The sequence below is a fragment of the Eurosta solidaginis genome, chromosome 4, assembly GCF_040869045.1.
Source record: "Eurosta solidaginis isolate ZX-2024a chromosome 4, ASM4086904v1, whole genome shotgun sequence".
In the NCBI taxonomy this organism is placed as follows: domain Eukaryota; kingdom Metazoa; phylum Arthropoda; class Insecta; order Diptera; family Tephritidae; genus Eurosta; species Eurosta solidaginis.
This window is the reverse complement of record NC_090322.1, coordinates 13,505,938-13,531,862: the sequence shown is the minus strand read 5'-3', so window position 1 is coordinate 13,531,862 and position 25,925 is coordinate 13,505,938. Positions and strand designations below refer to the sequence as shown.

The 25,925-nt window shown below is 33.9% G+C and overlaps 1 protein-coding gene across 1 annotated transcript in view; it reads right to left on the bottom strand.

Annotated features, from left to right (window-relative positions):
* Pde9 (phosphodiesterase 9) overlaps positions 1-25,723 on the bottom strand; it is a 341,755-nt gene extending 316,032 nt beyond the window's left edge. The window contains exon 1 of the mRNA XM_067780228.1: positions 25,315-25,723. The gene's annotated coding sequence lies outside the window, so the exon portion shown is untranslated. The remainder of the gene's footprint in view (positions 1-25,314) is intronic.
* Between the last annotated feature and the right edge of the window lie 202 nt (positions 25,724-25,925).

Below are 25,925 nucleotides of genomic sequence, written 5' to 3'. Positions count from 1 at the left end.
AAACTGTGTTCGCGACGATTATTAGGAGTTATCCCTAGGTGAAACTACGCTTTTCACGAGATATACAGACAAAAGTGTGACTATTTTACGTATCTCTATTTCTTTTCAGCAGACGCAGCAGTACCAATTCCAAATACCGGGGTTAGGTTCGAAGCCTCTCTGGCGTAAGCGAACGAGGGGCAGTCCCTCCACAAGGACCTACTCCTGCAAATTCTTGAACGGTCTGCGAGATCTTGAGGCAAAAACGCCGGATCTTTCCGAAATGGCCAACACGTTGATTTCCTTAAATACATACAAACAAACCCTTTCCTAAATATTATTTTTTTGTATAGGAAAATCAACCTTTTTAAAGTAAGAACACCGCCGCCGATAAAGTGATCGGCGTAAACCTCTAATATGTGTAAGTATATGTGCATTGCTAATAAACTTGCACATAAGCTACATGTGCAGTCACATGTTCAGCGTTTAAAATCAGGATGCAGTAAATAATGAAGTTTTTTTATAAATTTTTTATTTTGGCAAAAAAAATATTTTTTTCTTAACACTAACCTATTTTTATAAAATTGGAAAGTACCTAATTAGGTTTTTTATTTTTTAATTCAAATAATTTTCTTTAATTTCTTTTCTAAATTAACGAATTTCATGCAATTCTTCTTATTTGCAAACTTCTGCTTACGTTCGTATCGCTAAACTGTTGAATAAAACACTCCAATATTCTGCATTACAAAATGGTCGTTATTAGACTGCTTTGAAAGTACTTCACAATTAAACTTCACTTCGCAACTGCTAGCGTGTTCAAAACAAACTGAATTCGTGATGCCTCAGCTTGTGCTGCTTTTATACTCTTCGGTTTCCTCGTTCACCCATTTCTCCTAAGGTCTAGTAATTTCGTGAACCTGATGCTTGTTTACCAGCTATATACACGTATATTTGTAATTTGTATCCATATGCGTGTGTATACATATGTGAGCGGCTGATGATGACATGAGTTTGTGAGTATCTCTCTCTGTTGCCTTGTATGTATGTGTGTAGACATAATGATTAATTTGTTTACGTACATACAAGTGTGGCAGCTTGCTTTTTTGTTGTTATGGCTTTATTTACTTAGTATCAGATTAGTGATGTGAGTATCACTTAGTGTCACTAATATTCGTCGCACTATTATTACAAAATAGGTAAGTAATTCAGTTTTTATAATTTTTTTGTTCTGATTTTTTCTTTTCAATTTTCGTGCCAGATTAGTGGTTAAGCAAGAAATTTTTTTTGGGCGATTTTTTAAATACAATTTTTTTTTATATTTTTTGATTGTTCAAAAAAAATTTTTTTTTCATAACGGTCAGCTTTTGTTTTAAAAAATTGGTAAGTAATTAAGTTTTAATAAATTTTTTTTCTGCGAACATTTTTTTTTCTTAATTTTTGTGCCAGATTGGTGGTTCTACAAGAAATCATTTTCAAGCGGGTTTTTAAATTCAAATTATTTTTTTCAAAAATTAAAAAAAAATTTTTTTTGGATTTTTTCAAGAAAATTTTCTTTTTATTTCTTTTTTTTTTAATATTTGTGTCAAGCTAGTGGTTCAACACGAAATTTTTTTCCAGCGGCTTTTTAAACTCAAATTTATTTATTTTTTCCGAAAATTAAAAAAAAAAATGTTTTATTTTGTCAAAAAAAAAATTTTTCATAACAGCAACTCACTTTTTTTAATATTTGTGCTGGGCTAGTGGTTCAACAAGAAATTATTTTCTAGCGGTTTTTTAAATTCAAGTGATTATTATGTTTTTTTTTTCAAATTTAAAACTGTTTTCATTTATTTTTTTATTGTATTAATTTTCTTAATTTTGATAAACAATTAACTTTTTTTTAACACAAAAAAGTATCAATTTTTTCTGTGAGAGGATTTTAAATTTTTTTTTTCGAAATACTTTGATGTGCTACTTTTTTCTAATATTGATCAACTTTTTTTATTACAAAAAGTATGCAACTCTAGTTATTCAAACCTTTTAACTGTTTTTTTTTTTTCTAATATTTCTCTATTTTTTTTTTTTTTGTATTATATTATACAAAATTTAGTAAAAAAAAATATGCTCTAAGATTTTAATATACAAATTGAGAGGTAATTTAACAAACATTTAAAGAGTTTCTTACAACTTTTCTTTAAAATATAGAATTGTTTTACTAATTTTTTTTTTTCTAGTGTTTTTTATTACTTTATTATTTATTTTCCTTATTAATTTGTTTTCTTCTTTTAGCTCTTTTATCATTTCATCGAAAAAGAATTCAGTTTTTAAACGGATTGTTAAATATTCTTTTTTAATTTTTAAATATATTTCTTACAGATATTTTATAAAAGTTTCTTTTTTATTGAAATTTTGTGTTAATCAGACTAAACCAAAATTAAAAAGATGCGGTAGCCATTCCTTCTTTTTATAGAAATAAAAATTTTTTGTTTTAATTTTTTTTATATTAACTTAATAATAACTTCTCTAAATTATTTTCCATTCTTGCAAAGTTTTTTACTTTGTTTTATTTTTAAGAAATGTTTGAAAAATTATGCTTTCCAGAAAAAATAAAAATTGAATTAATCCTAGCAAATTTTTATTTTAAATGACATGCGCAATATAATTTTCAACTCACGTTTACATCAACTGAAGGTTTACGTCGTTATCGTAAAAAAATATATACTTGCATGTTCTTGAAATGAAAATAAATAAATGACGAGCCAGTTTCGCTCACATCTGAAGTGTGCTAAAATTTTATTACTTTTTCTGGTTTTTTCATTTATTTTTTATTTCGAATACGCAACACAACTCAAAGCACGCCAATGTTGTTGTTGTTGTTGTAGCGATTAGTTACTCCCCGAAGGCTTTGGGGAGTGTTATCGATGTGATGGTCCTTTGTCGGATACGGATCCGATACGCTCCGGTAACACAGCACCATTAAGGTGCTGGCCCGACCATCTCGGGAACGATTTATATGGCCACATTAAACCTTCAGGCCATCCCTCCCTCCCCACCCCCAAGTTCCATGAGGAGCTTGGGGTCGCCAGAGCCTCGTCTGTTAGTGAAACGGGATTCGCCGCTCGAAGGTGAGGTTGACAATTGGGTTGGAGAAGCTATATATTGCGCTACACAACCCCTTGAATCCCAAAGCACGCCAATAGCCATCGAAAGCTAATCGAGCATGTTGACAAAATATCAAATCAAATTAAAATAAAACAAATTTCATGGGACATATGATTTTAGTTTGACAAACAAGAGTGTACGCAATGGAAATAATTTTACTGAGTCATAAATTATTTAAGTAAATAAAATTCAAATCAGTGCGACATAGCAATATAAGCAAAATATTGTTTGGTAATTTGAGTAGCAAATAAATTTGTGTTTAAACATTTTTTATAAAATTAATTATTGCTCTCATATATGTATACTTAGCTTTTACATATTTATGTATCACTAAAGCCATAAAAAAATTTATAAAAGTAAAATTTTACTGTGTTTTTTTACAAAATGTTTTGTACTTAGTGCGAAAAAAATTTATAATAACTATTATCGGTATTTATCGAAGTGATTTTTATTTTATGGTTTAAATTATACAAATAATTTTTTTTTTGTTTTAATAACTATTTTCAGTATTTATCCAAGTGTTTTTTTTTATTTTATGGTTTAAATTAAACAAAATTATTTTTTAAATATATTTCAGTTTTTTCTTGTTTTATAATCTAAACCAAAATTTTCCAAACATTTTTTTATTATCAAAACGATTTTTTTTTTTTTTTTTTTTGACATTTAATAAAACGATTTTTTTATTATTATTTTCTCTTTGATATTAAGAATTGAGAAAAGCAAAAAATAGGCTAGTGATAAAATGTATGTTAAGTGTAGCCTATAAATTTAAAAACTTAATTGCTGATTTTTGATAGCCTTGTAAGTACTTATTATTGTAAAAAAATTTAATGAGCTGATAGGCCTTAGTTAAATAAAACACAAAAAGACGGTCAACTACCATACCTTGACACGCTAATAAACACGCACAACAATAAAATATATTTTGACTGGTACAAAAAACCCACAGCTTCGGGAAGATTAATCAACTACAACTCACACCATGAAAGGAAAACAATTTTAAATACAGCCAAAAACTTCATCAGTAGGGTACTCACTATTAGCGACAGAATATACCATGGAAAGAATATTGCGATTATAAAGAAAACTCTAGAAGAAAATGAATTCCCCAGTAATCTCATCAACAAACTCATACGAAATTTCAAAATTAGAACCTCTAATGATGAGGCAACACGTGAAACGAAAAGTAAAATATACAAGTCTATAGTATATGTTCCAGGAATATCGGAGAGAATAAAGACATCGCAATTATATGATAAAGAGAAAATTACACTAGCGTTCACATATAACAATACGTTACGACAGGTTTACAGCAATACTAAGGACAGAATCTCGAAAGATGAGAAATCCAACATCATTTATAAAATTCCATGCAACGGTGACGGGTCCCACTTATGCGATAAGGTATATGTGGGGACAACCAAATTAAATCTAAAGACAAGGATTTCCGGTCATAAGTCCAATATAAAGCTTAGAAACATTGCTTCGGACAATAAGACGGCCTTGACAGCGCATTGTAAGGACACTGGTCACTATCCTGACTTCAAAAATGTTTCTATCTTGGATATTGAGAAACATTATAATAAGCGTTTTACTTTGGAAATGCTCCATATTATGAGCACACCTAATGATAAGAGAATGAATTTTAAAAGCGACACCGACCAATGTGCATATGCATATCGACATCTATTGCTGAAACAACAACAAAATGCAGTGCAAGCTTCACGGTGCTCAGCAAATTCAAACAGCGTCCAGCCAACATCCCGCTCAAAATCTATCCAATGACAACAACTAAACACCATAGTTATGGCTCATGCATTTTTTCTGTCTTATTGTTCTTTGTCCTATGTATTATTGTTATTGCAAAAATTTGTTTACACTTGCGGTATTTTCTATTGTTTACTTTCGTTGTTATGCTTTGTTATACTTAATTTTTGAACATCTGATCAGTCGATCAAACATAGGCATATGTGTAAGTTGCTTTATTATATACCTATATGCAAAATATAATATTATTCTAATAGTCCTTTTTTCTATTTGTGTTTGACAGTCCTGAAGATGATTTCAGACTGAAATCGAAATATCGACGAAGTAAATCTAAAACACAACTTTAAATATTGTGTTTTATTTAACTAAGGCCTATCAGCTCAATAAAAAAATTTTTTTACAAATTTAAAAACTTAAAATAATATGAAATCTAGATACAAATTTTTGCAAGTATTTTCCTCACTAGAAATGCACCTCTCAGCTCCAAAGGACAGAAATGTAAAACATATAAAAAGGTATACATATATAGGCGCATACTCAAAGCACGCACTCATGCACATATGCGTTAACTTTGTGCATTAGCGTTGATCAGATTTTTGGGATCAAAAAAATTGTAACATTGGTATAAGTCTGAGAACTCGTAACAAACGTGCTACGTAATATTCCTTTTTGGTCCCATTAACAAAAAATAAATTAAAAATTAAAATTGAATAATAATAATGAAATTAAAAATAGTCAAAAAATTAAAAAATTAAAAATTGCTTGAAATAAATGTTCATACATTTAAAGCAATACGGCAATCCCCGATTAATTCATATAAAGAGACAACATTTGGTTAATTCGTTGTAGTTCTATAAATAGAACAAAAACAGCAATAAAAACCAAGTTTCTATGAAACCGCCTTACAAAAATGCATAACGTCAACATATAACTACATACGAAGTATATGATGTGTGGAAGATAATATATGCGAAAGAAGGCAATTGGGAAAAACTTTACAACAACTAAGGCATGTCGTAGCTGAATGCGTTTGTAACCATTTCAACTATCGTAGGAGTGCGGGTTCGACTCCCACTCCCGAGAGAAAAGGCTTTGAAGAGATTTACAAGGTATAATCGAAACAGCTGTCGCCTTGTCCGTCCTGATGTCACGTTGTTTAAATTTTTCCCAAATTATTAAATAGAAAAAGTGAAATTTTTTTTCACTATTCGATCAGTTTTAATTTTTATAATTAATAAATTATAATTAATAAAATTTAAATCAAGCTTCAAGAATAATCAGATGTATCAATTTATAAATGTAAAACTATTTTCATTTTCATATTTTTGTTTTACGATTATTTTTGATAGTTTGACTATTTTTTAATATTCGGATTTTTTATATATTTTTTTAGTTATAAGCTTATTTGCAACTATTTGATTATTTTTTAATAAAAGACTATTTTCAATTGTTTATTATTTTTTATTTAAACCATTCTTTTTTTTAATTTGACCATTTTCAATTATCCGACTATTCCTTTAATCTTTTTAGTCATATGATTAGATGACTGTTTTCTAATATAAGACTACTTTTTTTTTGTTTATTATGTTGCTAAACCATAATTTTTGGTGATTTGACCATTTTTTAACTATTCGACTATTTCTTTAATCTTTTTATTTATAGGATTATTTGCAAATATTTAACTATTTTCTAATGAAGACGACTATTTTCAATTGTTTATTATTTTTATTTAAACCATTATTTTTTATCATTTGACTCTTTCCAACTATCGGACTATTTTTTAGTCTTATTAGTCATATGATTAGTTGCAATTATTTGACAATTTTCTAATATAAGACTATTTTTAATTGCTTATTATTTTTTTTAACCCATTATTTTTGATGATTCGACCATGTTTAACTATTCGGCTATTTCTTTATCTTTTTAGTTAGAAGATTATTTTCAATTATTTGACTATTTTTTAAAATAAGAATTTTTTATTATTTTTATTTAAAGATTGTATTTGATGATTTTACTATTTATAACTATTCGAGTCGTTTTTTATTCTTTTTAGTTATACGATTATTTCCAATTATTACACTATTTTTAATATAAGACTATTTTCAATCGTTTATTATTTTTGTTGAAAGATTATTTTTGATAATTTGACCATTTTGAACTATCCGACTATTTTTTGCATTCTTTTTAATTTTAAGATTATTTGCAATAGTTTGACTATTTTCTAATATAAGACTATTTTCAACGGTTTTTTTTTTATTAATAATATTTTTACCTATTCGACCTTTTTTTTTGCTTCTTTTTAGTTTTTATATTATTTTTGTTTCTTAACTATTTTTAGCTATGCGACTAATTTGATTGTTTACTTATTTTTTATACGATTATAAATTTTACTGTTACAGTTATTCGAATATTTTTTTTTTCAGTTATTTCACAATTTTTGATTATTTGACTACTTTAAGTTATACAATTAATATTAATTAAATTAAATTAATTATAACACTATTTTTTATTTTGCCGATTTTTTTTTAAATTCATTATTATACACACTAATATACATATGTACATACATAGATACAAAGACCAATATGCACATTCAAGTTTTAATTGCAAAACGTGCATCTTGTTTGCCGCCTTACTTGTTTACTTGATACATTTTCTTTTTGTTGTTGTTGTTATTATTATTTCAAATGCGCGGAGCCCCTCCCTAAGGTCGTCTGCTGTTGTCACCCAACTGAAACCAGTTTGTGAGAAGACGCCAATTGGCCGGCAGAAACTTGTTGTTATAAAAGAGAAGAATGCATAATAAATATGTAGCAAAAAAATCGGCCTTTAGATCTTAAGGTGTTTTGTTGTTGTTTTTTTGTTGCAATTTTTTCATTGTAGTTTGTACCTAAGCAAGTAATGTATGTATACATATGTACATACGTGCGTATATAAATAAGAAATAGAAAATTGTATTAAACTGCCATTGCAATTGTCTTACTGTTCAAAGTTTGTATACAAACACTTTTTGTTGTTATACTTGATAAATTGTTTAATTTTTTTTATTGTTATAATTTTTTTGTATTTGCTCATTTGTGAGTACATGTACATATGTATGTATCGTTTTATTTCGCGTCAAGATATTAACGAAATTACCGGCTGTGGGTTCGGGGACACAAGCAAAAATTCCTCTTGAAGGCCTAATCATATTCGGTGAGTACGGAAGTCTTACAATATGGAGGACATGCCCCGCTAAAAAGTGAGGCAGGCTATTATTGCAGATGACATTTACTCAATAGCAATTAAGCCAATGAGAAAAGTGAGTCGGATTCTGGAAGGTGGTATGAGGCTTATATTCATAAACTTGGGCATATTGACCACTTCTAGGTGATCAGGTAGCCAAGAAAAAATGGAAGGGGCATGAGGCTTATATTCATAAATTCTGGCATATACACAACTTCTAGGTGATCAAGCAGCGAAGAAACAATGCCCGATATCAACATGGCATTTGAAAGCCCGCTCGTAATTGGCGTACAGAAATCAATACAGAAAAATTACTACGATATCTAATCTAGTTGTCCTCCTCGTAAGCTCAGACATAGAAACCTTCCAAAATCAGGAGTCAAATATTGGGCATCCCACAGCTTATAAGTTAAGTGTGCCACTAGTGCGATATAAAGAAGAAAATAGAAGGGCTTGCCTAAATAAATGTAAGGCGCGATAACTTGTCGAGGGGCGACACCGTTTAGAAAAATTTTCTTCTAAATGAAAAACCTTGTTTCAAAAATTGTGATGTTGCTCAGCCCGGGGCGTGAACACAGGATCTTCGTTGTGGTAGGCGGAACACGCTACCATCATACCACGGCGGCCGTCAAAGTCTTTCTTCTCAAGAAGGTCTTGCCTTAGCTGGAAGAAAATAATGCCTCGTGGTTTTGAATTATTTTCTTTTTAGAATAAGGTCATATTGCGAGCTGTGCTGAACATGATTCAAGTCCTCTAAAATCAAATTATCGCACAAGGTACTCGGCAGAGAAGCGCAATAAGCTTGCTTAGCTGTTTTCATTATTTAAGATATTTTGGATTACCAGCTCTCTTATATCTCTTCTTCTCTCCGTTTTTCTTCTCATTTCATCCTCACCTTCCAATCCCTCTCACTATCCTTATTCTTCGCTCTTCTGCGTTCCGTTTCCTTCTCCTTATCCTCATCCTTATTCCTGTCCCTATTTTTATGCTTATTCTCTTTCCTCCCTATACCGCCCATTTCCCTTATAAGTCACTCCTAGAAGGTTTTGAGGAGTTTTGTCGATATTGATGGTCCTTTGCAGGATATAGATTCGGTAAGTTCCGGTAACAAGCACCAATAAGGTACTAGCCCGACTATCCCGGGAACGGTGGAAACATTACCTCTTTCAGTGGTGCTTTCGAAGGCGGCTATAGGTTCCAAGACGCAGTCATTTCAAGTCAAGCCAAATTGCAAATTAGTGGGGTCTATGTAGTCTATTAGAAACCAGTACTTTGAGGGCAAACCGTCACTAGATTTCTTCTGTTTAAAACCTTTCTTTTGAAAACAAAACCCCCTTCAAGCGATCTCCTGCATTTATTATTCTAACTTTCAAAAGAAGCTGCGAACTGTATTACCAAAATCTTATTCAACTACCTTAATGCTACGCAAATGCTAACAGCATGTGAACGCTTTTGCATGCTCACCAATTTACAAATCAAGGGTGAGAAAAAGAGGGGATGCTTGAGTCGGTGCAAGAGTTTTTAGTATAGCTTTAAATGCATTGGGAACAACGAATCTAGAGCTCTAGACCAGACACAGCCGCTTGCTATTGTGGGCGCATTGCCTACGAATATCCACACACAAGAAAACAAATGACGAGAGGCAAATATATTATGCTAAGGTCAAGATCGTTCATTGACCAAAAGCTGGTCCAGCAGAAAATTATAGAAGTTGCTTGGTTACTTTGCTACTTTTTTTCTTTCTTTCTTTCTTAACGCCGAAGTGATAAAGTTCCTGCTGCTGTTGCAGCACTTTTTGTTGTTGTTCATTTCTTTTATTTCTTGTTTTGATTTCTTTTTTTTTTTTTGCGCTTTGTTTTCTTAAATTTGTATAGCTCGACTATTAACTTGCTGCAATTTACTGGAATTTCTTGGGTTATTTGCTGGTTTGCATCGATCAACTCTTAGATTGGTATGTGTATGTGTGTTTGTATGGACAAGGTGTTTCAAAAAGTAGATACACTCATTGCCATTGTCAGCATAGTTAAGGGATCAATTTGCGCATATTCTGTGAAAGTGACTGGAATCATGAGAGGTCAGTCGCCATCACCAAAAGAGGAATAAATTGCAGATCTAGATTCTGAGGGTAGAAGTATTCGACCTCGAAAGTTGCAGACATCTATCAGGCCAGTGTCATGAGTACGGTTTTAAACGCATCACTTCCGTTCCTTCATCGATAGGAGTAAAATCCAAAAACCTTCACTACGAGGTGACTGGTATTGTGTCAGTAAGGAAACACATTTCAATATTCAAAGATATGCGAATATAACCAGAAAGTTACATGTACTCGATTTCAGAAAACGGTCTTTCAAGCTTTGACAACTTTTACAAATGCCCTGGTTTTAACGTGGCAAATAGGAAATGAAAGTAGGAAGATACATATGTATATCAACAAAATCTCGGTTATCGCAAGAGGAAAAGAATAGTACAAATATCTACGCTGAAAGGGAAGATTTCCGAATTCGAAAATGGTTTCGGTCATAAGGAATGGAAAGAAGCTATACTTTCAGAATCTTTCTTCTCATTGACTATAGTATCTGGCATATGTTCTCGATGTTCGAAGGCCCCAGTTCTTATTGATGTGAAGGGCTTAAGGCATCAGATTTGGGTTGATCGGGATGCCCTATCCAGTTAAAAAAGTAAGAGTCTTAATATTAGCCTGTTTTAATTAAAAAGAGTTTTTTTTCACTTAAAACTTATAAATTGAATATATAAAAAAATTATTGTGGTGAATGTTGGCATCACTATGCTGTGAGTAAATAATTACAACAACAAAAACAGCAAGCAGCCACACTTATGTATAAGGCAACGAAGAATATTCCACACACATAACCAGCAGCTCGAATTGAAGAGATATCTCACATACACACATGTAGTCGTCAACTAAGAGCAGAAGTTGTTACTCACACATACACACGCATATAGCTAAATAACCAAGATGCCATACAACTGTTCCATGTTCGGTGAAATTCTAGACCATGATACAAAAAAGAAGGTAGTTCCACTCAAAATTTTTTGACGTATTTGGGGATTTTTGAAGTTTCATAATGTTTGTTGTTTTACCAGAAGCGTTGCCATGTCGTTACTGTTTAAGGCTAAATTGTGGTTCGAGATGGAAATTTCCTTTAGGATAAAAACGTAATGGTCATCTGAGACCATAATAATATGCTTTAGCACGATTTATGTGCATATATATCGATTGAGGATACAGTAAAACATGCAATTTTATTGAAAAATAGTGGATAATGACTCATACATTGGTTAATGACTCATATCTTTATGGCAGCTTGACCCCTAGACAGAAAAAAAATACGCGAAAAATCCTGTTGTTCATGGCCCTATTATCATGCCACTACAGTGGATATTTCTTTCTCAATTTTGACAATTCCCTCCTAAAAAGCAACGCTTGAATTATACAATAAATAAAAAAATGTGGACTTGTATCCAATTTATCAAGAAATTGCGGTGTCGGTTTATAAGGACCTCAGTAGTATGTAAATGGGGGTTCTAACTCAAATTGTGCAAGGAAAAATGTGCAAGGAAAAGTATATACACACCGACACACATATATATATAGAAAAACAATTTCGCTAGGCGGCGCATCCGTTCTTCCGGTTTGTGTTCTGGCTGATCTTCCGCTAGGCACATCCGTTCAAAACCGCAAATATGTGCATGTGTGTGTGTGTCTGTGCGTTTGAACTTTGTAAACCCAGCAAGAAATCGAGGGACTGATCAGATACTGGTCTGATGATCAGTATCAGTCGCTCGATTTCTTGCTGGGTTTACAAAGTTCAAACGCACACACACACACAACACACATGGACACATTTGCGGTTTTGAACGAATGTGCCACCTAGCGGAAGATCATCCAGAACACAAACCGGAAGAACGGATGCGCCACCTAGCGGAATTGTTTTGCTGTATATATATGTGTGTCGGTGTGTATATACTTTTCCTTGCACCATTTGAGTTAGAACCCCCATTTACATACTACTGACCCCCTTTGAGCAAGCAATTGACAAACGTGTATGTTTTGGCAAAATGTTCTGAGCAAACGTACGGACACTTAAGAAGGCTATATTCCCTTTCTTTGCATACTTCGATCCATGTTTTTTTCCACTAAAACAATTTTCGGGAGCTCGAAAAACTTATTAAAAACTTTCTTTTCTAGGCTGATATTTCGTACTAAAATATTTCCAATACATGGAGCTAATTTTTTTTATTTAAAATAACTATGGACGTAATTTAGTCGTATTCGTTAATATGAAATCCATCAAAATTAGAAAAATTCGTAATATTTTTCAATCTGGTAGCTTGTTTTTGGTGAAATTGTCATTGTCCCCGCAAAAGTCAAGTGGCTAACGTCACACTAAATGGAACTACCTCCATTTTTTGTATCATGGTCTAGACCTTAGGAGAAATATGCGAACGAGGCAACAGGGAGTATAAAAGCAGCGCAAGCTGAGGAATAACTAATCAGTTTGATTTAAGCACAGTACTGGTGAAGTATAATTGTGAAGTACTACTCCCAAAGTTGTCTAATAAAGACCATTTTGCAATGGGAACGTTAGCAGAAGATGTATAATTATCAGGAATTTCCCAGAATTCAAAAAAATGTATTATTGTTTTGTGTATTAATTTTCAACGCCCAGATTTTTTTACATTTTTAAGTGGCAATCTGACTTTAAAAATAAAAAATAAACATGTTAAGAAAAAAAATGTAAGTAATAAAAATTTTTGTTTATTAATTTTCAACGCACATCTTAAAAATTATTTAATTAATTAATGAAAGGCGCGATAACCTCCGAAGAGATTTTAGGCCGAGCTTCTCTTCCAATTTGCGTCGTGCCCATTTTGATGTTTCCTACAAATTTGCGGGACGGGACCTACTTGTTTTATGCGACTCCGAACCGCATCTGCAAGGCAGATGAGTTTTCACTGACAGCTTGTCATGGCAGAAATACACTTGGAGTGCTTGCCAAGCACTGCCGAGGGGCGACCCCGCTTAGACGAATTTTCTTCTAATTGAAAAAATTTGTTTCTAAAATTTTGATGTTGCTTTGCCTGGGACGTGAACCCAGGTACTTCAGTGTGGATGGCGGAGCACGCTACTATCACACCACGGCGGCCGCCGTGTTTTTTTTTTTTTTTGTCTGCCTATTGATAAAGGATTCCAGGCTCGATTCGAGCTCAAAGGCTATAACAATAATTTGTATGACAATTATTGTTTCCTTTAATTTTTTTATAATTGAAAAATTATTTTTTATTTTGAAACTAGCGTACCCTCGCCCGCTTCGCTAGGCGATAAATTCAATGATTTGCTGAAAGAGAATAAAATTAATACGAAACAAAGCAAATTCTTTGATACAATTTCATTCGAACTTTATTGTAACACTTTTTGGTAGACAACGTTTTTGGGTTTTCCGTCTTTCGCGTAAATGAATAATGACGATGTAGGCAAACCTCGTGAGCAAGCTACATACAATTGTCCATGAGAAACAATTGGGTATTCTAAATTAATACCGCACATTTGTAGCGACTGTCCTTGCGCCGTATTAATTGTCATAGCGAAGGCAAGGCGTATAGGGAACTGCAAACGTTTGAAATCGAATGGTAAATACGTCGGAATCAGTGGAGTTCTGGGTATCAAAATGTTTCTTCAGAGCGATTCTGGTACCGTTGCAAAGTCGTGGCACATTAATGTTGCGCAGCATAATAATCGGTGCTCCATTTTTTAATCGTAAATTATGAGGTGGTAGGCCTGGCAAATCGAGTAAGTTTAAGAATTCAGTTGGATAATTTACGACATCATCTTGATCAGTAATAGTGTCCATTGACTTATATGCAACTATGTCACCAGGTATTTGATCCAGAATAACTGCATTTATATCATTTTCCCAGCTAAAATTGCTCTTTCGCTTAGCCAATCATAGTTTTTGTAATGTTGAACTATATTCGGAAATACACTCTGTATAAATGCCTCTTTAGACCGTGCAAAAGTGCAGAAATTGTTAGGCAACTTAGAAGCACGACACAAATCGAAAAATTCGCATATTTATTCAAAAAATGTTGTACACATCAAATGATCTCGAGATGCTCGTCACCCAGGGAAAAATTACCACTCATCAGCACAGCTTCCTTTTGATACCCATATTGAAATACGCATTAACAGCTTCCATTTGATACCCATAATGTAAAAACACATCCTAGGGTTATTCTGATCCACGTTTTGGGCAATATCTCGAGACCCGAGTCACCCAGATGTATGAAAATTACCGTCTGCTAAAGAACTCATCAACAGCTTTGATATCCATATTGTATAAACACATTCGTGAGGTACCCGGGTCCACACTTTGGCCTATATCTCGAGACCCTAGTCACCTAGGAGTACGAAAAGTACCCCATATTAAAGTACTCATCAGAAGCTTCCATTTGATACCCATATTATACAAACCCATCGTAGGGTTATCCGGGTCCACGTTTTGACCAATATCTCAAGGCCCTAGAAATTAAAAAAAAAATTTTTTTTGCTCAAAACCTTCCCCTATTTGGTCCCTATAATATGAAAAAAGAACGAATAAAACTGGCCTCGTATCGGCCCCAAAACATGGACAGGAACGAACATCATTTCATTTTTATAGATATAGATAGAAGATAGAAATATTTTTCAGACCAACTGCCATAGCTGCTCCGATAATTATAGAAAAATTAAAAAAACAATAGCTGTTATAAAAATTATTCTTATAGGCCTTGAGCTTCAAAATTCTAAAATTATTGACTTTAAAAAGAAATTTCGTTTGTGCGGATTATTATTTTTTTTTAATTTTAAAAAAAAAATTAAAAACTTAACAGTCGTACATATGTGTGTACCGAAAAAAATTTAATTTTTTGTTTTTATTAACAGTTTTTTTTTATTCTAGAAAAAGCTTTTTTTTAACATAACACTTTAGAGAAGCATAAAACTTTTATCTGTAAAAATAATTTATAATTAAAAATTTAAAATTTATTTTAGACACTTAAAAATAAATTAAAAATTCTGAATTTTAAACAAACAAAGCATTTTACGATTGAATTGCTATAAGTAAATTTTTTTTTTAATTTGCTCTGGTAAAAGTTTGGAAGTACTAAGTTCTAAGAAAATAAAAAAATTTAACCATCAAAATTTGTAAAGCATTAAAACGAAAAGTTTGATTTCATTTAGTTGTAATTTTATTTATTTTTTTTAATTCTAGAAAAAATGAATTTTTTACTGAAATTCAATAATTTTTTGAAAAAAAAAAAATTGTTTCGCTCTAATGCGTATAACATGTACGTTCGTACTATATACCGATCATGTCTTATTTACTGGTCGTGGTCATTAATCTCTTAATTCTGGAGCAATAAACAACATTGAATTACCAATAAAATATCTACGCAAAGCTATATATTTTTTTTTAATTATATGTTTGTATGCGTATGTGTTTTTATACTCAGTTGAGCAGAGCTCACAGAGTATATTAACTTTGATTGGATAACGGTTGGTTGTACAGGTATAAAGGAATCGAGATAGATATAAATTTCCATATATCAAAATCATCAGTATCGAAAAAAAATTTGATTGAACCATGTCCGTCCGTCCGTCCGTCCGTCCGTCTGTCCGTTAACACGATAACTTGAGTAAATTTTGAGGTATCTTGATGAAATTTGGTATGTAGATTCCTGGGCACTCATCCCAGATCGCTATTTAAAATGAACGATATCGGACTATAACCACGCCCACTTTTTCGATATCGAAAATTTCGAAAAACCGAAAAAATGCGATAATTCATTTCCAAAGGCGGTTAAAGCGATGAAACTTGGTAGATGGGTTGACGTTATGACGCAGAATAGAAAATTAGTACGATTTTGGACAATGGGCGTGGCACCGCCCACTTTTACAAGAAGGTAATTTAAAAGTTTTGCAAGCTGTAATTTGGCAGTCGTTGAAGATATCATGATGAAATTTGGCAGGAACGTTACTACTATTACTATATATGTGCTAAATAAAAATTAGCAATATTGAATGAAAAAAAAATTTTTTTAATTCAAATTTTAACAAAAAATTTAATATCTTTACTGTATATAAGTAAATTAAGTCAAAATTCAACTCCAGTAATGATATGATGCAACAAAATACAAAAATAAAAGAAAATTTCAAAATTGGCGTGGCTCCGCCCAATTTCATTTAGTTTGTCTAGAATACTTTTAATGCCATAAGTCGAACAAAAATTTACCAATCCTTCTCAAATTTGGTAGGAGCAGAGATTCTATGACGGTAACTGTTCTCTGTGAAAATGGGCGAAATCGGTGGAAGCCACGCCCAGTTTTTAAACACCGTCCACCGTCTGTCCTTCCGCTCGGCCGTTAACACAATAACTTGAGCAAAAACTGATATATCTTTACTAAACTTAGCCCACGTACTTATCTGAACTCACTTTATCTTGGTATAAAAAATGGCCGAAATCCGACCATAACTACGCCCACTTTATCGATATCGAAAATTACGAAAAATGAAAAAAATGCTATAATTCTATACCAAATACGAAAAAAGGAATGAAACATGGTAACTGGATTGGTTTATTGACGCAAAATATAACTTTGGAAAAAACTTTGTAAAATGGGTGTGACACCTACCATATTAAGTAGAAGAAAATGAAAAAGTTCTACAAGTCGAAATCAACAGCCCTTGGAATCTTGGCAGGAATACTGTTAGTGGTATTGCATATATAAATAAATTAGCAGTACCCGACAGATGATTTTCTGGATCACCTGGTCCACATTTTGGTCGATATCGCGAGAACGCCTTCACATATACATCTAAGGGCCACTCGCTTTTAAAACCCTCAATAATATCTTTAATTTGATATCCATATCGTACAAACACATTCTAGAGTCACCCCTGGCCCACCCTAATGCCGATATCTCGAAAAGGCGTCCACCTATAGACCTAATGCCCCCTCCCTCTTAAAATGCCCCATATCGTACAAACATTCCAGAGTCACCCCTGGCCCACCCTAATGGCGATATCTCGAAAAGGCGTCCACCTATAGACCTAATGCCCACTCCCTCTTAAAATGCTCAGTAACACCTTTCGTTTGATACCCATATCGTACAAACATTCTAGAGTCACCCTTGGTCCACCTTTGTGGCGATATCTCGAAAAGGCGTCCACCTATAGAACTAAGGATTACTCCCTTTTAAAATACTCATTACCACCTTTCATTTGATACCCATATCGTACAAACACATTCTAGAGTCACCCCTGGCCCACCCTAATGGCGATATCTCGAAAAGGCGTCAACCTATAGACCTAATGCCCACTCCCTCTTAAAATGCCCCATATCGTACAAACATTCTAGAGCCACCCCTGGCCCACCCTAATGGCGATATCTCGAAAAGGCGTCCACCTACAGACCTAATGCCCACTCCCTCTTAAATTGCTCAGTAACATCTTTCGTTTGATACCCATATCGTACAAACACATTCTAGAGTCACCCCTGGCCCACCCTAATGACGATATCTCGAAAAGGCGTCCACCTATAGACTTCATGCCCACTCCCTCTTAAAATGCTCAGTAACATCTTTCGTTTGATACCCATATCGTACAAACATTCTAGAGTCACCCTTGGTCCACCTTTATGGCGATATCTCGAAAAGGCGTCCACCTATAGAACTAAGGATTACTCCCTTTTAAAATACTCATTACCATCTTTCATTTGATATCCATATCATACAAACACATTCTAGAGTCACCCCTGGCCCACCCTAATGGCGGCATTTCGAAAAGGCGTCCACCTATAGACCTAATGCCCACTCCCTCTTAAAATGCTCAGTAACACTTTTCGTTTGATACCCATATCGTACAAACATTCTAGAGTCACCCCTGGCCCACCCTAATGGCGATATCTCGAAAAGGCGTCCACCTATAGAACTAATGCCCACTCCCTCTTAAAATGCTCAGTAACACCTTTCATTTGATTCCCATATCGTACAAACACATTCTAGAGACACCCCTGGTCCACCTTTATGGCGATATCTCGAAACGTCGTCCACCTATGGAACTAAGGATCACTCCTTTTCAAAATACTCATTAACAGCTTTCATTTGATACCCATATCGTACAAACATATTCTAGAGTCACCCCTGGTCCACCTTTATGGCGATTTCTCGAAAAGGCGTTCACATAAGAACTAAAGCCCATTCCCTTTTAAAATACTCATTACCACCTTTCATTTGATACCCATATCGTACAAACACATTCTAGAGTCACGCCTGGTCCACCTTAATGGCGATATCTCGAAAAGACGTCCACCGATAGACCAAAGGCCCACTCCCTCTTAAAATGCTCAGTAACACCTTTCATTTGATACCCATATCGTACAAACAAATTCTAGATTCAGCCCTGGTCCACCTTTATGGCGATATCCCTAAATGGCATCCATCCATAGAACTATGGCCTACTCTCTCTTAAAATACTCTTTAATACCTTCCATTTGATACACATGTCATACAACCACATTCCAGGGTTACCCTAGGTTCATTTTCCTACATGGTGATTTTCCTTATTTTGTCTCCATAGCTCTCAACTGAGTATGTAATGTTCGGTTACACCCGAACTTAGCCTTCCTTACTTGTTTTTAATTATATATTTTTATCAATTGCATTTGTTGCAAACAAATCGCGTCTATGATATACAGTATGACCTGTGAAAGAAAACAAAGTTTAAAGCGCCCACAAAAGACAAGCGAGATTTCAAGATGCAGTTATTGTTGGCGGTCGTTAGGTTATGCCAAAGTTTATGGTCCGCAAAAGGGAAATGTACTAGATGTTCGGCTGTTCTCCACACTACATAAAACAAGACGAGCTTTTAATTACATTGGATTCACATAAGCCCGCGCTGAGGCTCTTTGTACTCATCGAACCAAGGGTGGGCTCTCTGAGTGAAGACATGATTTACTTTGTCATCTATATAAGTTCTTAAAAGTTCTCGATCAGACAATGCCCTGTCAGATCTGCCACGAGTGGAATATCGTAAATCATCCAACTTCCATTGACCACTTGCTTTTTCGCTTTATTAAAATGCTGGCCTTATTCAATGGAGCTTGATTAAAAGCCTAGTCAATAGATCCTATGTTCCCAAAATACTTACGAATAGCCACAGCAGTTGTCGATGGGACCGTAGCAGCAATGCAACGCTTTTATATTAGGCTTCCAAAACAATTTCATTCCAGAATGGGATCAAAATATCCTGAACTATGTATGAAATAAGCTTTACTTCAGTTGGCATTAATCCCCCAAACCTTTGACCATTTCATTACAATCTTCGGGTTGACCAGCAGCAATTCGGTCCGGAACTACTTTTTTTTTTGGTTTTTTTGACAAGTAATTCCAAGCCAAGAGCGTAATACACCTCTCGTCAGTTTCTCAATTCAACTGGCTGATTAGGGCATTTTTAATCAAAAACCGAAGCAAAGAAGACGACTTACCAATGCGGAACACAGTTACTCTTACTTATCCTATCCTTGAACTACCCAGCTATATATAATGAGAAACCAAATCCTGTGACTAGGTGGAAGAGTAGCCCGTTCCAAGTCTTGCAGTAAAGTGCTGCCAAAGGCTTTTGATAAGTCTAGGGCTACGAGTACTGTTTTGTTTTTGACATTTTTCATTCAGGGATGACGAAAATGGATAGAGACAGGCCGAAAACAAGCGCCAGGTGACTGAAACTCCCAAGGGATTTCATAGACAGGACTTCCATACATTGGAATGAAACGCAAACGAAATAACAAATTCGAATTATATAGAACTGTCCCTTAAAAAAAAAAGCACGAACAAAAAGCATCCGGTCATTTAATTTAAATTATAAATCATTCGTTGCATTCACATTAGGATGATTCGGAAATGTGCAGCGTATAACTTTTGAATAGTACGGCTAGCTGCCCAAGAGCTTCATTGGTATAGGATCTCCAATATCCGTAAGCCATAGCATTTGCTGGTGAAACTAAGTCCGAATCTGACTAATGGACAAAATACAATTACTCTGGAGCACTTAACGCACCAGATGAAGCATAATAGAGATGAGAATATAATACCAGAACTAGCAATACTAATTTGCAAATGTAACACAAACTTCCGACTAATTCATTTGAGCTTTAACATGTTTATGGTGACCTGGACTTATTCGATCGGAATATGCAGAATTAGAATGGAATATTTAGTTTTTCTTTCCAGCGCATCGTTAGTTTATGCAACAGTTCTGTATCATTATTAAGAAAGAAACATCTATGGATCACCCTAATGCGTACATCATTCACATTCATATGGATATGCATACAAAGTAATTTATCTATGCAAATTTGTGATGAACAGCTGCTATAGAGCAGTGGTTACTAGAGTTCATGAAAATGAAAGAATTCCTTCTGAACTAACAGAAGTACGTGAGTGATCATGACCTCAGAGGAGTTCGTAACGTCGTTGGTGTTGAGAATATGGGCAGTCTTATGTTGGATTGAATCCGACACGTTTGTATTTAGTCGCCTCTTACGACAGGATTCCCTACCGCGGAAAATATTCTAAACACCTTAACCAGCTGGTATCGATAGATGTTCAAAAGGTTGCACACCGGGTTCTTAAGGTCGACTGACTGATATGCACGATATGTCGAACTATATTGTTATTTAGCGTACATAATTACATCAATGTTCTTCATTGTTAGTATAAGGTAACGTAAGGTTGAGCGAAAGCATGCTGAACGTTTATTGGTACGGTAAACAACTTCAATTCGCCTTTTATGGCATTCGGCACCGCGTATGACGGGCGAAGGGTCGGCTCACTTTCCCGGAATCTAGACCATGCCCAGACCAAATAAGTAATGCCCGCTAAATTGGCCGACTCAATGAACGATGTGGTATTCTTGGTTGTAATTAAAATTGTATGTCTTTTTAACACACTCCTAGTGCTTTCCTGGGATCGTTAATTTTAGAGTGGCTACCCTCTCTATCCCTACCACACCACCTCTCCAGGCAAAGCTGTAGCTAAAGTTATAATCTTGCCTTTATTGAGAGGGAGCATTTTTCGCAACTTTCCACCATTGGACTGTGCTTACTTAGTGCTATGGTCTGGGTCTCCTCTTGTTGGGCAGACGCTTCTGACTTCTATGGGTTCTCCAGGTGAATATGTTGAGGGTGCGGTGGGCCCTTCTATCAGCGCAGTTGGGATGAATGTGAAAACCTAAGTCGGAGTTTAGCTTGATTCAGTCAACATATTTTTTTTTTTTTGATTTTGTATGTATGCATTTCACATGTATTAATACTTTTTTTTTTTATATTTGTTTTTTTTGTCTATATTTTCTTATTTATTTAATTATCTTTTTTATTCTTTTTTTGTTAGCACAACACTTGTTATTCATAATTCATTGATAAGGTGGCGGCGATCTCTCACAAACGCCGTAGTTGTTTATGTCCAAAAACCCACCAGCTCACGAGCACACACACTCAAATTCTCACAAAAAGTTCATTCTCTTTATTGTGACTCTCGCAATTGATATCTTGCGAGATTTTGTTGAACAGAGCAACAACACCCGCTGCCGTTGGACTTTTGTACGATAGCTATCTTTTTTTTATAGATTTAAGTTAATACAAGTATAAATGTATATACGGTATGTATGTAGGTACATTAGACCGTTTCGAAAAAAGTATAAACTGATGATTTTTTTTTTAATTTAAGCCTCGTTTGACAAGAATTTAGAATGTACAAAAAAATTTTAAATATGTATTGCTTAAACCAATGAATGATTTAAAATTTATGCGCAAGTATTTAACCGAGCAGCGAGGAGAACAACATAAAGGTGACTATACCATGTTATGTTAATTATGACACATATTATTGTATTAGGCATTTATATGTTTATATACGGTGAAAAGTTTGAGACCAGCTGAAAGTTTTACATTTCGACTGCTAAGTGGAAAAACGTCCTATCTCAGAACAACCTAGTGCATATGTCTGTAAGTGCTTCTAAGTAAGGATGAGCTGTCAAAAATATACTACAAAAAACGAAATCAACAGAGCCACCCTGTCGATCAGAATGTAATTCAGATCAATAAAAGGATCACAAAGTTGTTGCAATTGCATGTAAAATGTTTATTCGGATCTGGATCAGTGTTCATTGGAACTCAACTACTAGCACTCGTCGTAATAGCCGGAACCAGATAAACAACAACGATTTCGGCCGGACCGATATATTTTTGGTGAAATTTGTGAGCCAGATAAAATTTTTATTTTGGAGGTCGTAATAGCCGGAACCAGATAAACAACAACGATTTCGGCCGGACCGATATATTTTTGGTGAAATTTTTGAGCGAGATAAAATTTTTATTTTGGAAGTCCTTTATTTCGATCGAAAAATATTTTCTTTTCAGAAACTAGAGTATTACTTTTCAAAAAATAAATATAATTTTTCGTGCGTAATAAAAAGCTTAAAAAATAATCAATAAAAAGCGTTTTTATAGTACACATTTTAGCTATTCCGAACCCATATACATAAAATGAATTTTTCTTGTTTTGAAATTGAAGGACTACTGTGTAACTATTATTTTGAGCAGGTAGGTACATATAACAAAGAAATTTAATTTATTAAAATATTTGAGATGTATAATCGGAATTAAGCTGGTGCTTAAAATATGTTGCTGCTTTTTTGACAGATAGCTCACAGAAAATTATCTCAGAAAGCGGTACCTAACTTTTAGTAGTTAGGTTTTTCTGCCTGTAGGTACATATGTATGTCTTAAAACCCATTCGCCGTACGCCACTTTCTCCACGGCATTTTTTTGCAGCGCTTTACATACCCTGCAATAGCCGTGTCCAAATTTTTTGAATTTTAGTTAAATTAAGACAAAATAGAAAAAAAATATCCCCTAAAAATGAAACAGCCTATTATACATACATACATATGTATATATGCTGATCATTTGTATGTATGTATTATTAAATATTTTATATATGTATACATTAAATATTTAAAGCTTACACATTTGTATATATGAATTTCATTTGATTAACATAAGTGTTTTCAGTAATTTTTGTAAGTCTATTGTTGTTGTTTATAAGTATTGCTTTTTTGTCATTGTCCTATCTTTTGCTGTGTGTTTTTGAGTTGTTTTTGTTATTGTTCTTGTTATCGCAACGTTAACGACAATCCGATTCATTCTTCGCCCATTAAATTCAATTAATTTCCTGAAGAGATGTCTTTTACTACGTATTCATATAGAAGTTTTTACGTACATAAATATCTATGTGAATACATTAGACTATTTCAAAAAGTACAAATTTATTTTTTTCTTCCCTGCTCAACTATTATCTTGTACTGGGTTTGTGGGATGGGCTTCCTCAAAGATAATGACAACCGTTTTAGGGGCATTTCCAAGAGAATAATTCGAGGCCGAAATGGAAATAATTATGCATTACGGCGTAAGCAATGCGAAGAAAGGCGAAAACGTAGTTGCGCCCAAAAATGTCACCCACACCTGTGAACGAGTGTCACATTGCGATCTGAAACAAGCAAAACTCTTCAACTATAAGAGAATCAGCATGCAGCATCTCTTCTAAACAGCTTATGACGATACGGAAATAAGTTCCTCACATGCCGCCATGTCTGATTTTAAGTTCACTGCAAATCTTTTTGGTCTCAAAAAATGCAGTGCAAAAAAAACGAGTTAACAGCGAAAGCAAGCAGCTTCTACTTTGGACGGGTAGATAGCTCATAAGAAGATGCCTAGTCAATATGTTATGGCCATTAAAGTATTCGATAGCAACGTTTTCTGACAAGTTTTACTAATAAACCCTGCAGCGAATCGCACCTGTTCCGAACTAGCGCAGACCTACTGCATTAAAGGACAGTACTGGTTCTAATTCTGTATCCTCGCAGTGCTATCATCTGACACTTTAAAACATTGTGATTTCCTACGAAAAAATTGCCTCTTTGCAGATCTTTTGAACGCGTTCTTAACTGGTTCAGGTGTAGATGGTTCTGAAGTAGTTGCTGCCTTTGATTGATAAATTTAAATACATATTGCTCACAGCTAAGTATTGTTGACATAACGATGGCTGCCAGCTGTACCGCTCTGCATCTGATTTGCGCCAGTTCGGAGGTAGTCATTTAATATTAAAATTAAGAATGTCTCCTATATTCGGTGCAGACAACAGCAGTAAAGGAAATAACTGCACTGGAGGATGATTTAATATCCTTTAGAAAATCCATGTTATCATTGATACAAATTGAAATTTAAAATACGGACTACGATATAAAAGAGGCGCCCAACGTGGGAACCACTAACATAGCTTACATGTAGAAATTACAATTTTAAAAACTTTGTGCCCTCCTTATTTTGGAAACCTAAGGAATCTTTATTATAAAGTGGCCGCCGTCTTGTGATGGTAGCGTGCCCCACCTAGCACACTAAAGGTGATGTTTTCAATTTCCGGTCAAACCCACATCGAAAATTTGGAAAAAATTTCTTCAATTAGCAAAAAAATTTTCATAGCGAGGTCGCCCCACGGCAGTGGTTTGGCAAACACTTCAAATGTATTTCTACCATGTAAACCTTCTATGTGAAAATGTATCTGCGTTTCAGCTGCCGGTCGGAGTCGGCATAAAACATGTAGGTCCCGCCAATTTTGGTAAAAATTAAAAATAAAATTGAAAAATACGCTCGGCCTAAACCTCCTCGAAGGTGAATCGCGCCAAGTATTTTTTTTTTTATAAGAAATCTAAAAAAATAAGTTTTTCAGAAAGGAATCTTTACTTATGGCAACACTGCACGAAACACGGTTGAAGCTATTGGGATGAAGAAAATACATAATTTTTTTTAAACGGTCTACTGTGCATACATATAAAAATTCTCCAGGCGTAATATGAACTTGTGCAAAATCGCAGCGATGTAAAATGCATGCAATATAGTATGCTATATACACATGTACATATGTATATGTACAACAAAAAGTAAATAAATACTAAATTTACAAAAACAAAAAAACTGTTATACCACTTGGACTTTTAGTAAGTATATATGTATTTATGTATGCGTATACATATATACTAAATAAGTGCATGTACGAAGAAGATATGTAAGCATATACATATGTATTTACCTGCGGTTTATTTAAGCATATATGTACATATATACAAACGTATATCCACATATGTATTACGGTATGTATGTATATGTATACAATTTCATATATGAATGAACTATTTTATTTAATTTTCACAACACTCGTTTTTCTGTTTTTTTTTTTCACTGTTTATTAAATATCTCCACTTATTTTGTTGCTATTTTATTTATTTATTTCATTATTTTTTATTATCATTATTCCTTCATTGTCTGTCTCAACTTTGTTAAACAAATTTTTAATTTATTATTTTTTTTTTTTCACTTTCTCACATAGCGACACTCACATACATACATATACATTTGAATAGCTATTCTCTTTTTTTTTTCAAGAATGATCGCCGGGCTGCGAAATTATCGCCACCACCTCATTCGAAATGCAAAAACGCACTAATTCTCCACCCATTCGATTCACCGGCCTTTCGCACAGAAGCGACAACACCACAAACATACACATGCATATGTAAGTAAATATACACGTCTCACAAAAGAGCGCTGTAGGTATAGGCGTAGTTAAAAAGCTCGAGGGGGATAGAAGAGGTGTCAGTGCCCACTCTCTACTTCTTAAATAATATGCCTAGTTCAACAAAA